Consider the following 17,902-nt stretch of genomic DNA (forward strand, 5'->3'; position numbering starts at 1 on the left):
GGAAGCTCCCAGAGTGATTTTTTTTTTTTTTTTTTTTTTTTTTTTTTTGCGGTACGCGGGCCTCTCAGTGTTGTGGCCTCTCCCGTTGTGGAGCACAGGCTCCGGACGCGCAGGCTCAGCGGCCATGTCTCACGGGCCCAGCCGCTCCGCGGCATGTGGGATCTTCCCGGACCGTGTCACGAACCCGTGTCCCCTTCATCGGCAGGTGGACTCTCAACCACTGTGCCACCAGGGAAGCCCCCAGAGTGATTTTTAGTACACTACAACTTGCCTGCTGCAAACCCCCAAAAATCCATGTATGCCTGAGGACGAGGAGGTTGAGATAGAGGGGGAAGGATAAGCTTATTTGCCCTCTCTGCTCAGGTGCAACTGCTGCCAGGAGTCTGAGCTCCACAGAGTATGAATTAACTTGAGATGGAGTTCAGAATTTGCTTATTAGTCTCCAAAACTTCATGGCCAAAATGGTTTAGAAATTGGCCAAAATAAGACATGGTTTCTGTCTGAGTAAAGCTTCAGTTGATTCTTTCAGACCTGGTTATCTAAATTTCAGAACAGTGAGAAAAAGAAACCACTCAATTGGTACTTGACTCTGGTTCATTGATTATGTAAAATAATGCAAAAAATTAGCATTACTCACATTTTGGGGAGAGGATCTGGCTTAAGAGTATTTTTCCCTATCCTAAGACCATAAATATATGCTCCTATGTTTTCTTTAAGAGTAGTTCTTTATTAGTCTGTTATGCTTTTTTTTTTAAAGTCTGGTGAAAAAAAGAACTTGCTGGGGGAGAAGGCCATGGAATATAGAATATATTTAGTATCTGTTCTGTATTTCAGGAAGATAGAGATATTGTTAAATTTTTAAAAAATGAAAGGAGAGGCAGCAACCAGAAAAAAATTAAAGGATGTATGAATTTAAACCCATCAAAGGAAATCTGATCTCTCAAGTGCAGGGCAGGAAAGGAAAAATGGAAAAAATATAAATAAAAGAAATACAAAGAAACTTGGACAAGATAAAGAAAGAAATACAAACAAATAAAGAAGGAAATGCAAAGAAACTTGGACAAAACTTGTATTAATGAGCACTGGCTGTCATTACAAAATACCATAGACTGAGTGGCTTAAACAACAGGCTTTTATTTCTCACATTTCTGGAGGTTGGGAAGTCCACTATGAAGATTCAGTTCCCTGGTAAGGGCTCTCTTCCTGGGTTGCAGAAGGCTACCTTCTCACTGTTCTCACATGGGGGAGAGAGAGGAAGCAAGCTCTCTGATGTCTCTTCTTATAAGGGCCCTAATCATAAGGGTCACACCTTCATGACCTCATTGAAATCTAACTGTCTCCACCTCCAACTGCCATCACATTTGTGGTTAGGACTTCAACATGTGAATTTTGGAAAGACACGATTCAGTCCATACTGTTCCACTCCTGGCTCCACAAAACTCATGCCATTCTCACATGCAAAATATAGTCACACAACTCCAGTAGCCCCAAGCCTTAAATCTTTTGAGAATTAATTCTAAATTCAAAGTCCAAAGTCTCATCTAAATAGAAAATCAGATATGAGTGTTAATCGAGGTATAATTTATCTGAGGCAAATTCCTCTCCAGCTGTAAAGTTGTGAAACCAGACAAGCTCTGTGCTTCCAAAATACAATTGTGGGACGAGCATAGTATAGACACCCCCATTCCAAAAGGGAGAAGTAGGAAAGAAGGAAGCGGTGATGAGTCACAAGCAGGTCAAAAACTAGCATGGTGAATTCCATCAGATTATAAGTCTCAGAATAATCCTCTTTTGTTTGATGCTTTGCCTTCTGGAACCATTGAGGCAACAGTTCTGCTCCTGCAGCTGTGCAGGGCAGGGGTCATGCCCTCAAAACTCTGTCAGGTGGAGGTCATTTCCCCAAGGCTCTTCCAGGTGAGAATCTAGCCTTGAAGTTTCTGGGTGACCCCAGCCCCACAGCTTCAGTCGGGAGCCATATGGCCTGTTGAAACTGAACTGGTGGCCTTAATGATCTCTGAATTGTATGCAGGGCCATTCTTTCCGTTTTTTAAAATTGAGGTATAACTGATATACAAGATAATATTAGTTTCAGGTGTACAACATGATTTGATATTTGTGTATATAGTGAAATGATCACCACAATAAGTCTAGTTAAGATCCCTCAGCATCTGCAATTACAAAATTTTTTTTATTGTGATGAAAAATTTTAAGATCTACTCTCTTAGCAATTTTCGAGTATGCAATACAGTGTTGTTAACTATAGTTACTATGCTGTACATTACACACTCATGACTTATTTTATTTTTAAAATTTATTTATTTATTTATTTATGGCTGCATTGGGTCCTCGTTGCTGTGCGCGGGCTTTCTCTAGTTGCGGCGAGCGGGAGCTACTCTTCGTTGAGGTGCGCTGGCCCCTCATGACGGTGGCCCCTCCCACTGTGGAGCATGGGCTCCAGGCACACGGGCCTCAGTAGCTGTGGTCCATGGGCCCAGTAGCTGTGGCTCAGGGGCTCCAGAGCACAGGCTCAGCAGCCATGGCATGGGCCCAGCTGCTCTGCAGCACACGGGATCCTCCTGGACCAGGGCCTGAACCTGCGCCACCAGCATTGGCAGGCGGACTCTCAACCACTGTGCCACCAGGGAAGCCCATACTGGAAGTTTGTACATTTTGACCCCATTCACCCATTCTGTCCACCATCACCCACCCCCACCCCCAGCCTCTGGCAACCACCAAAATGTTCTTCTCTGTATCTATAAGCTTGTTTTCTTTCACTGTCATTCTTTTCTTTTCTTGAAGAATAGTGCATGTTTGCAGCCGAAAATCTTTATTGTCCTGTCCTGTAGAATCTAAGAAGTCCAGTAACCTTTCTTTATTTCATCCTGTCTTGATCCCCTTCAATTCAAACTGGCAGTGTTTCTGCTTATATAATCTCATAATCTCTTTATCAAGTGATGGTCCAGCCATATCCTTGGTGTTATCTTCCGAATACACTTTCTCATTTTTTGAAATATGGACAGGCTGAGAATTTTCCAAATCTTTAAAGTGTGTTTGCTTTTTGCTTAACAATTCCTTCTTCAATTCATCTCTTCTTGAATTTTACTATAAGGAGGCAAGAGGAAACAAGCTGCTCCTTCAGTGTTTTGCTTAGCAATGTCCTCAGCTAAATATCCAGCTTCATCACTTGCAAGTTTTACCTTCTACAAAACACTAGCACACAAAAACATTCAGCCAAATTCTTTGCTGCTTTATAACAAGGATTACCTTTCCTCTGGTTTCTAATAAAATGTTCCTCATTTCCATCTGAGACCTCAAAATGGCCTTTAACATCCATATTTTTGCCAGTATTCTGCTTATGATTATCTATGTATTTTCTAACAAGATAGAAGTTTTCTCTCCAGCTTTCTTCTTTTTTTTTTCCTGAGTTCCTCAGAATCACTCTTAATGTCCATATTTCTAGCATATAGCTCAGAACTCATCAGGCAGGTCTTTACCCATTACCCAGTTCCAAAGCTGCTTCCACATTTATAGATATTTGTTGTAGCAGCACCTTACTTCTTGGTATCAAATTTATATTAATCAGCTCAGGCTACTGTAACCATAGACTTAAACAGCAGGAATTTATTTCTCACAGTTCTGGACACTGGGAAGTCCAAGATCAAGGTGCTGGCCCATTTGGTTCTCCATTGAGGGCTCTCTTCTGGCTTGCAGATAACTGCCTTCTTGCTGGGGCCGCGTATGGCAGAGTGAGAGCAAACAAGCTCCCTGGTGTCTCTTCCTAGAAGAACACAAATTCCATCGTGAAGCCTTCCACCTCATATATGGTATATATGTTACATATAATATATGTATATAAGTGTATGACATATTTATATAGTATATAAATATGTTATATTTAATATATGTTTAAATCCAGCCATAGTTACTAAATCAACTTAAAGTCAACAAAAGCTATAAAACAGGAGCTAACTTGGCAAGAATATGTAATTTTATTAAGAAAATAGTTGTATTAAATTTATTAAACAAATTTGCATAAATAAAACTCACGACTTGTTGGGACAAGATAAGCAGATCGGAGTGAACAGAGTTTAGAGCACATGGCTGTGTAGACAAATGGATGCAAAACTATACAGATATACTGGAGCCAAACTGTAAGTATTATTACTTTAAATTTTAGCCTACTATTGTTGGGGCGTATGGAAGGCTTTCACAAAAGTTAAATGGCATGACCAGAATTATATTTTAAAAATATAATTACGGCAATGGAATCAAAGCTGAATTGAAACAGAGAGCAAGAGGACACTAGAGAAAATGTAATTAACCAGGAGGTTTCCTCAGCTAAAGAAAATAAGGTCCTATACCAATGGTAAACTAATTTCCTTTCAGTCAGTTAAAGTTACTCCCGTGTTCAGGAATCTATCATGGCTCATTTTCCACTGGTGAAAGCCTCAAATCTATCTGGCATTAATGACACCCACATTTTTTTTTTTTCCCAGCCGCTCTGCGGCACATGGGATCTTCCCAGACCGGGGCACGAACACGTGTCCCCTGCATCGGCAGGCGGACTCTCAATCACTGCACCACCAGGGAAGCCCAACGACACCCACATTTTAACCTCACTCTTCGAATATAATCATTTCCTAAACTGTTTGTTTAAAGTGCTCCTGAAACTTGTAGTAAAGTGATTTAAAGAAGACATGAAATCTAGCATGACTCCTGTCACTCTGCTTGTGTGACCTCAGATAAGTATTTTAATCCCTCAGTGGGACTTTTTTCCTTACCTGTAAGTTCCATGAGGGCCTGGACCATGTCCATCTTGTCCATTATTATGTTTCAGCCCAGAGTGTAAAACATAATAAGTGCTTAATAAACACCCATTTATTAAGTGATGAGATAATAATTTTTGCCTTATGTACCAGATAGGGGTCCTGTGAGGATCAACCCAAAGAATGCAGGGAATAAGCATTTTACAGTTTAGCCATGTTAAAAATCTTTGTTCGATTATGACTTGGTTATAAACAAACAAACAAATAAATAAATGTGTGTGTGTGTGTGTGTGTGTGTGTGTCTGGCCTACTTACAGAAATAATGCATGTTTACTGTAGAAAAATTTTAAATTTAGTAAATCACGCACAAAAATAACAACAGATATTATTATGCTATGCAGAGATAATCAGCAAGATGAACTTACACTTAGGCTTTTTCTAATGAAATATATATCTTTGAAAAAGACCATATGTCATAGGATATTTTATACTCTATTCTTCTTTCAGTAATTGTTGGAGGAAGTTATTGAGAGGACATGAATGCCTCTTGACCCACAAGCTCCTTACCATCTCCCCCCACCCCCTGCCTTGGAATAAATGTTCCATCTTCTGTTCTCATACTTGAAGCCAGTTCAAGGATGCAGCTTTGACAGAGTAATGTGTTATTGAGGCCATCTGGACTGTATATGTGACTGAGCCTTGTTAAGGCTTCTATTTAAATTCTTAAGATTCTGGCAAGCGGGGGCAGAAATGTACTTGCCTTGTGGTTGCCCAAGAGAAGCCTCATGTGTAGGCTCCCTTGCTTATTAAAACTGCTGCCACCCACAGAAAAACTTAAAAGAAAAAGTAAAACGTTGTTGTATTAAGTTTATTAAACAACTTTTAATGAATAAAAAGGTATATCATATTCATGGAATGACATAGCATACTAAATATGTCAAATATTACCAATTTTCTCCAAATTACTTTACAAATCCAATGTAATCTCAAAAATAATTAAGCTGGATCTGTGGTATAACTGAACAGATTCATTCAAAAATTTATGTTGGAGACTAAATAAACACCTAGAGATTGCTAGGTTCACTTTAAGAATGTAAATGAGAATACTGACCAGATTTAAGACATTCTGCAAAGCTATAGTTATAAAACCAATATTATCCTGATACCAGAAGAGAGAAATAGATAAGTCAAACAGAATAGAAACTTTAGAGATAGATACGTGCATCTATGGAAACATGATATATTATAAAATGGCACCAAAATCAATGGTTAAAAGATATGAGGGAAAGCAGCTTCTCTAATTGGAGAAAAATAAAGCATGGGTACTCCTTATCTCTGATACAAAGGCATATTTCAAATATGTTATAGATAAATGATGTGGAATTTGCACCATAAGTATCATAGACCACATGTTATTCTTCTACTGTTCTTCTATGTAGAAGAAAATTATTTCTTATATTTAGAAGAAAATTAGTAGAATAATTTGTGGACCATAGGTAGGAAAAGATTTTTGCAAGATCTTCAAAGCACAAACTATGAGATGAAAAAGCCAGTTGTTATGATATTATCAGCAGTAAGATTTTCTGTCAATGAAAGATACCATTGATAAATGGGTAAGCTATTGGCTAAATTTAAAAAGAACAAGGGGGACTTCCCTGGCGGTCCAGTGGTTAAGGCTCCATGCTTCCAATGCAGGGGATGTGGGTTTGATCCCTGGTCAGGGAACTAAGATCCCATGTGCCACATGGAGTTGCCAAAAAACAAAAAAAATGAAAAACAAACAAAAAGAAAACAACAAAAAAAAAACTAACAAGGGATTGTTATCTGTTATGTAGAAATAACTTCTGTTAATCAAGGAAAAGACTAAAAATCCATTGAAAAAAATGGACTAATGAAAGGGACAGACTACCATAGATCAGACTTCTGCACAACTAAACAGTACACAAGGAAACTCTCATAATTATAATCATATAAATACAAATTAAAGCAGCGACAAATCACTTTGCTCATGTCAGAAAGATTATATTTCAAAAGGATGGAAATATAAAGTGTTGGTGAATGTGTATGGAGTGCTAACTTTCACTCACAGTGGAAAGTAATCTGGAAAGTAATTTTTTCTAAATTAAATATTAATAATATCCTATGATCACATGATCTATATGATATATATCATACAGAAATTCTCAGAAGCATCCATACCTAGATAAAGACAAGGATATTGATTGTGGTATTGTTTGTGGTGATGGAGTTGGTGGCAACCTCAGTGTCCATCAGTAAGAGATATGATGGATGTTTAAATGCGGTGGATGTCTACTAAAATTCACTATGAAATATTAAGAATAAATGAGCATGTTCCAGCAACACAAAAAGACCTCTAATCAGAGATTTGGATAAGAGAAGTAGAAAATAGAGATTTATACCGTATAAGTAAATTGGAAATATCCACAAAACATACTACATATTTTATAAAGTTATATTTAAGGGCATAGGTCAATCACATTAGCTATGGGATAAGGGGAATAAGAATAGTGATCTTGAAAGAATGGAAAAAATAAAATAAGAAAGATTACTGGCAGGATCAATGGTGGTAATGTACTTTTTAATTTAAAAGTATGATCAATTCTTTCAAACTGAGCTCCATTAGAAAGACAAAAAAGGAGTGGGGGGGAGAAAGGAAGGAAAAACCCCCCTAATATTTGGTGTTTGCTACTTGGAGTTCTGACTGTTTTATTTAATAAAACATTTTAAAAAGGAACACATTGGACATTTTAATTTATTGGGCCTGGTAGAAGAGAGTCTGCCCTGATACATTTCTAAATGTGAAGTTCTTTTTTCATTACTTATTCTTTCACTAATTTTTTTATTGTTACTATTGCTTATTACTGCACTACAAGTGTTACATCACTACAATGCATTGGTATGGTGATTAATTCTTGTTTATCCTGCTTGTCCTTCTTTGTGTACTTTCCAATTGAAGATTCATGTTTTGTAACTGTACTAGAATAGTCTCAGCCTTACATCTTTGGGTATTGTTTCTCCAGTACTTCCTCAGTGTCTTTCTTGTGCATTCCTATGATAGGTATATTAGAACCTGTCACTAAGTCTGTCATTTGACATCTGTCTCGGAACTTCTTTTTTGTATTTTTACTCTCTATTTTACTGGCTCTTCTATGTTCTAAGTACATTCTTTACAATAATAAGGAAATACTCTAGTCCTTTTTTTGACTATGTCCTTTTCAACCTAAACAATCCCTAATTTTTTAAATTTCAATCACTACATTTTTAATACCTGATATTTGGAACTAATTGTTTTCATATTGTCCTGCTCCTATGTTTCATGGTTTCCTTTCTCGTATGCCTTTGAGAATCTGCAACATACTTATTTTAAGGTCATCTTAGATATATTATTTTGTGCTGTATCTGAAGTGACAGATCTCTTGAATTTTGATGTTTTAAAGCTGTTGCTATTAGCATTTTTTCCTCATTTGTTTTAGAATTTGGTTTGCAGGCCTGTCTATGATGGCATTTGCTTCCTCCCATCCCCTTTCTATGCAGTTTTCCTTGTCTGTAGATTTGTGTTTCTTAATTTGGCCATTATAGTCCTGTGTATATAACCAGATCTTATGTTATCGATTTAGCACTTTAATCTTCTGGGGATATTGGGAAACCTCAGATTGAGTCATGGCCTAGCAAGGAGCTGGGTTCCTCTTCTCAGTGGGAAGATTTTTCAATTTCTTCCCCATGTCTTTAAGTATGCTTCTTTATATGTCATTTCCTTGGGAAGAGGTACCACTTTTCTTTGCCCTGCTTTGTAGGCTTGGGTTCAAATAGTGAATGTGGATTTAGTGTCTACTTCTATGAGACATTTTTAATCTCTTCTTCTCCCCATCTACTCTGCCTGCTGCTGGAGGTGAAGCCCAGGAGATCTGAAGCTTCAACTCTGCTTCCTGCTTTTCACATCTGATTCCACTTTTGGTTCCATAGATGTTTATCTTATTTTTGAAGATTGCTGCACTTAGAAAACCTTTTTTTCCCCAGATTTTCTCTGTAATTGACATTTGTTTAATATACAGAGGTTGTCTTGAAGAGTGAACTGGTCTTTTAGTCTCCTTTTTCATTAAAAACAAAACAAAAAATAACTGCAAGAAAAAGGATTCTTTTAAAGTCATTTAAAAGAGATTATTTTCTCAAAGGCTTAAAGTGTATAGTTATATTCTAGTCTCTATTCTAAAATCTTTCAGAAGTGATGTGTTAAGAATTACTTTTCTCAATTTGTGCAAATTATTTTTAATTTTCTAGTTGCTAGTCAAGACTTTTAAAGTTTTAAATGACATAATTGCAAGTAATATTGTGTAGTAGACTTATTTTAGTAGATTAGTCTACCTTATTTTCATATATTTATTTTGTAAAAGTCAAATTTAGGGGTCGAATGTACTTTATCTGAGTCATTAATTTGGGCCAGTCTCTTCATTGAAAGTGAAATTTCACACCAACCCTTGTTAAAAAATAAAATTTTGAAAGTGCATTAAAAATAATGAAGTACTTGTAATTTTGCATGAATATTTTGGTGACAGAGAGATAAACCTATTTTAATATTGGTAAGAAACATCTACTCAAATGTGTAGTAGCGACTTGAGTGTGGATTTTTTCAATAATGCTGTAAAAATATTCATTTCTATGAATCATCTTTTTCAGATATTTATTTGTCATAAAGGTATTTATCCATTCATTTGTGCCTGATATGTTTAGAAAATACTAAGTACATATTTTTTTCAACAAGTAAGTTGCTAACTTTATCTTCATAAAAGGTAATAATGTTGAAATTAAAGATATTGAAAATATGTCATTTTACTCCCTATGAGGCACAATCAAAATAGATTCCTGTATTAAATTATGGCACTTGAATGATTTTAGTTCTCTTACTCTTGAGCAGTTAGCTAGTTTTGACTTCATATGTCCTTTAATCCCAACTTCATTCACTTTATTAATTTAACAGGTTTAGAATTACAAATATTCTAAGCCATCTTCAGTAGTTTTTAGCTTAGTGTTTTAATCTACCATTACACTGGAAGAACAGCCTAGTCAGAAACTGGGTACATATAAACAAAGTTGACCAACTTTACATAAATAAAATATGAGTTCTGTAGTTGGAGACCTGAATTTGTATTCCGGCTTCACCACTTAGTGCCTCTATGACGTTAGGAAATTTATTTAAGCCTAAGTTTCATCATCTGTAAAATGCTGGAAATAGCACATAACTCTCAGGTTTGTTGGAGGATAAAATAAGGTAATGTAAAACCATTGGCCTAACACATACCCCGTATCAGGTACTCTGTCAGTGATGATTCTCTGAGCTATGAGAATCCTAAATTATCTATTTGATTCCTCGGAACCAAAACATCTAAACAAACTAATGTCTTTAAAACTATATATATTATATATAGTTTTTAAAATCAATAACCATTTTTTGAGTACTCACTATGAGGCCTGTATAGTCCTAGTTGTTGGCAATGCAAACATGAGCTTGAATTCTACTCTGGTGAGGAAGAACAATTATAATTATCCTAACTTTCCTAATTCCTAATGGCATTTAGTCAGGGGAACAAGAACCAAGAAGTATAAAATAGACACTAAGAAAGCTATTACCCTTATTTCTTGCTCTCTGTCTCTCTTTCCGTGTTCATATTTCACCACATCCCTGCTTCTCTTTGTGAGTCAGCTTCTTTCATCTTTCTTCTGGCACATCAGATTTCTTTGTTCAAGTTCTTCCTCATAGCTCAGTGATAGTCACATAAGAGTCTCTCAGAGCAGAGACTGCATCTTCTAATCTCTCTGTGTAATGACTCCACATTCCTTGGAGACACATTCCAACTGGACCAGTTTTGGTTGACTGTCCACCTAGTCCAACTGGCTGTGGCAGGTGGCAAGGTCATGGAGTAGGCTGCTTACTCAAAAGAAGCTGAGAAATTCCAGGATTTAAGGTTGTGGTCTGTACAGACTGGAATAGGTTCGTTTCTAGCTATTGGTAAATATTCTTAAGAGAAAATACATTACTCAGAGAAAAGGAGCTTTAAAAAAGAAAGCTAGCATAGGCTGATTGAAATAAGATCACCATGTCATATCTGATTTCATCTAAATTTTTCCACATCAAAATATCTTACTACAATGCAGTGACCAAAAGAGAAATATTTATGAGAGTTGAAGAAACTGTTACATGGAACCAAGCATTCCCTGGTGAGGACTTTTGGTATCTTGATAAAATGTTATAATTGTATGATAAAATGTTATAATTGTACAAAACCTTCTTAGACACCTTTATAAACCACATTTATTCGTGAACTCATTTTCTTCAGTCACCTTGCTGATATGACCAGGGACACAAAACATTTGGCTTCATTCTACTCCACTGATACAAATTGTCCACCAGATCCCATCCAAATAGAATCTATTGATCTGAATGATGAACAGGTGAAACTCTGTATGTATGTATATTTAAATATATATGTTTACACAATAATATCTGAGAAAGGATTATGGTAGCTCATTCAATATTGCATCAAAAAATATTACTTTACTAGAAAAGTATTTCAAATGGCATGCCCTACTAAAAATGGATAAAGGGTGCCTCTCTACATTATACACACAAAAAAATCAATAGTATTATCTGGAATTTAGATCTAGAGAAAAGGAAGTTGTGATATACAAGGACAAAGTGTAAGTCAGACAGAAGTAGAGACATAATTTGGATTCTTAACACAAATTCTTAACACCAATTCTGTAGTGAGGACAGTGAAATTTAAAACATGGCAACCAACTTAGAGAGGAGAGCTTATTTAAATTAAAAAAATTTTCTCAGTGTGTTGATAAGGAAAATTAATAATATATGATTTACATGGCTGAAAATCACTTTTTTTCTTGAACAAAATTACCTTTAGTAAAGTTCAGGTCAACCATTACTGAATGCCCACCATACATAAGATTCCATACAAGATTTTGAGGATCAAGAATTAATAAAAGTTATGATGCTTTCCTTTAGGGATTTTAAATGAGGGTATCAGATGAGGAAGACATGAATACACACAATTATTAATTCACTGTTACTTTCAAAATGATGGAAACATGTATACAGTACAAAAATAATATGAAGAAAGGTATGTTGAAACTACCAGTGTATAAACCAGAGAGTGATTCACTCATAGGTTCCAGATGTATGAAGACTGGAGGTTCACCATAAATCCTAACATCACCTTGATGAGATGAAAAGAATTGACAACAGATTTCTTTTCTATAGAGGGTCAAAACTTTAAGCCAAATGATTGAGGTGTTAAATATTATTTCAACAATCAATGAATAAGAGTCCTTTTTTTTCTTTTTGTTTTATATAGTATAGGACCTTCCTATGTATCTGAAATTAAGCTTGGTAGATAATTACCTAATTTATACCTTGTACATGGAATGGGTTCCCTTTCAACATGCTCCCACTTGATACCCCTTTTTTTGTGACAGATCTCAATGTTTCTGGCTTCCATGTCTCTATATTTCATTCCATAACCCCAATTTATTCTTGCCTATGACACTATATGGTCTTCTTGTGACCTTCTACTCTAGAAGGCTGTCCTTCATTTGCCTACTCAGACTTGGCATCCATGATATTCCCTTTGTTTTGTCCTAATGACCTTAGTTCTGCTTAAAATTTTTCCAGTGATTCTTGTTATGTATCAACTGCGACATATAATTTCTCATGCCTTGATTACCTGACCAAGATTCTGTTCTTTTCTCCTTGCATCTTGCTATAAAAACTTTGGGATTTCTCTTTCTGACTTACTTCACTCTGTATGACAGACTCTAGGTCCATCTACCTCACTACAAATAACTCAATCTCCTTTTTATGGCTGAGTAATATTCCATTGTATATATGTGCCACATCTTCTTTATCCATTCATCTATATATGGAATCTAAAACTAGGGGCAAGATGGGAATAAAGATGCAGACCTACTAGAAAATGGACTTGAGGACATGGGGAGGGGGAAGGGTAAGCTGGGACAAAGTGAGAGAGTGGTAGTGTATATATGGATATATATACACTACCAAATGTAAAATAGATAGCTAGTGGGAAGCAGCCGCATAGCACAGGGAGATCAGCTCAGTGCTTTGTGACTACCTAGAGGGGTGGGATAGGGAGGGTGGGAGGGAGGGAGACACAAGAGGGAAGAGATATGGGGATATATGTATCTGTATAACTGATTCACTCCTTTATAAAGCAGAAACTAACACACCATTGTAAAGCAATTATACTCCAATAAAAATGTGAAAAAAAAACCTTTGGGATTGTATTAGAGATATATAATAGTTCTCCTGTATTGCTCAAAATCTGATATGTATTTGGTTATTACATCAAAGTTTGCAAATTTTCAGCAAAGACTTTATTTATTTTTATTCTCACTGTATCTGTAGAGCCCATCAAATCTACTCCCCTCCTTCACCCAGTGCCAGTGTGAAGCATCTTGACTAAGTCTGTAATTAGATGATTAACATGGAACATGCTCAGAAAATACTTCCAACAGTAGTGCAAGTGAATGGTTTGATAGAGGATGGAAGACATAGGGTGGGTTTCTTAGTACCAGGCTTTCCTCTCATTGCTGTGTGGTCTTCTGTGCTTAGATATTTGACTTTAATAAACTCCATTAAAAATACATGTATTATTTAGGAGAATAATTCTTTAAGAATTATTGACATAACCTCAATTGTTATTATATACATTAATAATATTTTATTGCCATTGAGGGCACACTTGGAATACAGGACAAAGACATGGAAAGATGGGAGGCCCTGTTAGAGGGACGTGAATGAAAGGATTTTACTGATACCACATATACGAATACTGGGACTGGCAATTAGGAGATCTCTGTCCTAATCTTAGGTTCACCTCTGATTATAATTGGCAAACCATTGAATCTCCATGTTTTCAACATTTTCTTTTGAAAATAAGAAAAATTAGGTTTGACACATGAAGGTGCCTTTGCTGACCTTATGCAAATTTTGGCATGGGTGTTAGAGCTTCGTTCTTTGCTTTAGATTATTTTTATTGAAAGTATGAATATATTTATTGCTTAAAAGATTCCTCTGAAATGATAGCAATTTATAAATTGTAAAGTGGAAAAAGGAAGATACAGAACATCAAAAACATTGTAAACACTTTTGAAGTGTGGGGGTTACTTGTATTTAAATACCTTTTTAAAATATGGGATATTAGTAAGAAACATTCAGTGCAAAAATACAGAATTGGCAAATGTATACTTTAGTGGTATTGAATACTTTCAGTTCTTGCATTTCATAATCTTTCCATTCTCAGAGATATTCTCTCTTCAAATTTTCAGTCAACAGTACTCTCAAATTCTGAACTTCCCTTCTAGTCAAGTAGCTGGAGGAGAGAGTTCATAACATCCACCTGTTTCTTATCCTTTTTAGCCTAGATGTGGCACATGTCATTTCTTCATACATTTTGGGGAAGAATATAGTCCCAGGAGAAATGGAGGCTTGAAAATGTAGTTCCTGAAGGGGCAACCTTTTTCCAGAAACCAGTCTATTCTATGAAAGGGGAACACAAATTGTTAGAGGACTGGTAGCTACTGGCCGAAAACAGTATTATTAACTAGAGAGATTGTCTTAATAGTCATTCTAGAAAAACACAAACAAATGCTCATCTTGGAAAATAATTCATAACCTGGCAGAAGTAAGATTTGGAGCACTTGGACACTTCAGCTTCTATTTCTTTTATTTATTTAGCAAATATCTTGTACTGTTCTAAAGAATAGTGTCTTATATCCTAAGAGGTTTTATAATAAGGTAAGTTTTATTTCAGAAGGGAAAGAATATGCATACTGAGGTTGAACAAATTAGTACATGTAAGGTGGATGGTGATAGCCAAATTTCTCACTCTTGGAAAGGGAAAGCCACAGGCTACAATGAATTATATGGAACTAGATTGAAGTTAGAGGCATCAGTATGAACTCATGTTTAACTTAATATAGAGGTACAGATATAGAAGTTGTCCCTTAGTATCCGTGAGGGATTTGTTCCTGGAGCCCCCATAGATACCAGAATTTATGAATACTCAAGTGCCTTATATAAAATGGCTGTAGTACAATGAATACAGTCGGCCATCTGTTTGAATCCCTGGATGTGAAACCCGTGTATATGGAGGGCGGACTGTAATTACAGATATGTATGTATATATTTTCTAGCTCAGAGGGCCTAGAAGCAGTGTTAGCACAGTAGTAGTGAGCACACCAAGTACTCAGATTGTGGTTTCCTCTGAAAAAGGGAATCAGGGCTCCTTGGAGAAATGATTGATTCATCAAATACAAGATAAAGCTAGAGCATCTTGTCCTACCAGAAATTAGGGAAGTGCTCAAAAAAAAGTTGTGGGGGGTGGGTTAGGGGCATGTCAAAGGGACACAGGAGTCAACCCGAAAGAGTTCTTAATGACTAGGGCTGGAACAACTTAAGCAATAAAATAAATAATATAGTGTCAGATTGTAAGTCAAAGTATAAAATAAATATCCATGAATAATATTGATATAACTAAATGATCAGTTTATAAATAAATGGTTGAGAAGAGAGAAACCTTCCTTATAGAAGAATTTCAAAGAATTTATATGGCTACTTCTAGGACATAGAGCTCAATCTCCTCATTTCTGCTCCTTCCTGAGTATTGGCTGTACTTAGTGACTTGCTTCCAGAGAGTAAAATGTGAAAAGGGGGGAAAGTAACTTTACTTTGAAGAAACATGACAAACTGTAGCTTGGCCAGGTGCAAGGTTATCATCATGAGTGATAAGACATATTGATGGTATGTACCCTTGATGTGATATGAGAATGGCATTTTACCTCTGTGGTTTTCCTTCCCAAAATCAGTATTTCCAAATGAATCATGAGAAAGGCATTAGACAAACTCACTTGAAGAACATTCTACAAAATACCTTAACTCAAGGCTGTAAAGGGCTTATAAAATAAGGAAAGAATGAAAAATGGTCACAGACAAGATAAGACTAAGGATATATGATGACTAAACTTAGTCTGGCATTATGGACTGGTTCCTGGAATAGAAAAAGGACATTAGTGGAAAAACTATTGAAATCTGAATGAAGTGTAGAGCTTAGTTAATAGAAATGAACCAATGTTGGCTTCTTAGTTGTGATAAATGTACCATGGTAATGTAAGATCTTAACAATAGGAGAAACTGGATGAGGGATATATGGAAACTCTGTACAGTTATTACAACTTTTCTATAAATCTAAAACTACTTTAAAACAAAATTTACTTATCCATATACTTAAAAAATTAAATCTGTATGAATTGACAGACCCCAGTCTGTCATTTTACCTCACAGTGCAATGATCTAGATCAGGGGTCCCCAACCCCTCGGCCACAGACCACTACTGGTCCCTGGCCTGTTAGAAACTGGGCCGCACAACAGGAGGTGAGCAGCAGTTGAGCTAGCGAAGTTTCATCTGTATTTACAGCCGCTCCCCATTGCTCACATTACCACCTGAGCTCTGCCTCCTGTCAAATCAGCAGAGGCATTAGATTCTCATAGGAGGGCAAGCCCTACTTTGAACTGCACATGTTAGGGACCTAGGTTGTGTGCTCCTTACGAGAATCTAATGCCTGATGATCTGAGGTGGAGCTGAGGCGGTGATGCGAGTGCTGGGGAGTGGCTGCAAATACAGATTATGATAGCAGAGAGGTTTGACTGCACAGAGACAATAATAAATCAATTGCTTTCAGACTCATATCAAAACCCTATCAGTGAGTGGCAAGTGAAAACAAGCTCAGGGCTCCCACTGATTCTACATTATGTTGAATTGTATAATTATTTCATTATATATTACAATGTAATAATAATAGAAATAAAGTGTACAATAAATGTAATGCGCTTGAATCATCCCGAAACCATCCTCACCCCCCACCCCCTGGTCTGTGGAAAAATTGTCTTCCATGAAACTGGTCCCTGGTGCCAAAAAGGTTGGGGACCGCTGATCTAGATGAAATAAAAATTATATCATGTGCAAGTAAATTCCAGAAACTTAATCCATGATGTCTCAAACAGGCATTCAGTTGAAATGAACAACAGTTATAGATGCCATGAAGAAAACGAGCGGTGAAAAGAGTAGTATACAACAATTATATCATTCTTTTATAAACTAGAAAAAGAGAGGAAAATCCTAACATAAAATTTATTGCATGGAGCCATACGTTTAGGGTCTTTCAGATACTCTGATCAGCAAATGTGAAGGATACAAAGGATATAGTAATTCATTATGAAGTAAAGTTTTAGAATTTCAAGGGCATTCAACCCCACACAAATTATCTATCTATCTATCTATCTATCTCTCAAACAGTGCTTTTAGTATCCCAACATAAGTTGCACTATTAAATCTGCTGTTAAAGAGACTGGATTATTTCCTGGATCCTCAATATCTTCATTCATTGTGCTCTTTTTATATCCCATATAACTGCCCTGATTTATCTAGGATATCTTCCTAGAAGAGCCCTTGAGCAATTTTTGCGATGTAAGTATTTTTTGTAAAAGGACTCAAAATAAGTTTAATAAGATTTATTATGTTTCTTCTAAAAGTTCTGGATAAGAATATTTTAGAGTCAAAAGAATTTAAAACAGAGCATTCTAAGCCTTAGGAAGCTGGCTGATCCAATTTAAGATCAGACTCATATTTCAAAAAGACACAGGAAGGACTTTTTCGAGGTGAAAGTCATAGGGAGGGTTTTTTGTAAGAACCTCAGTTTCTGCCATTACAGGACTTGGGAGGCAATTGCTTAGCACACAGATTTTAGAGTCAGGGCTAGAATTGAATCCATTTTCTTCATGTACCATCTATGTGATCTTTGGGCAAATAGGCTTTTTTAATCCCTGATTTTTGCATTTTAAATGGGGAAATGATAGTAATTACTATAACAGGCTAATGGATGAATCAAATGAAATAATTTGGGGGTCAGTACAGTGCTTAGTACATAATAAACAATTCAAAATATAAAGCCTACGGTTATTAAATGTCCATGATTGCTTTTCCCCAAACTAAAACACTTGGCCTGTTCTTATAATTCCATTATTCTAC

This window comes from Mesoplodon mirus (assembly GCF_964341445.2).
Source record: "Mesoplodon mirus genome assembly, chromosome: 8".
NCBI lineage: Eukaryota > Metazoa > Chordata > Mammalia > Artiodactyla > Ziphiidae > Mesoplodon > Mesoplodon mirus.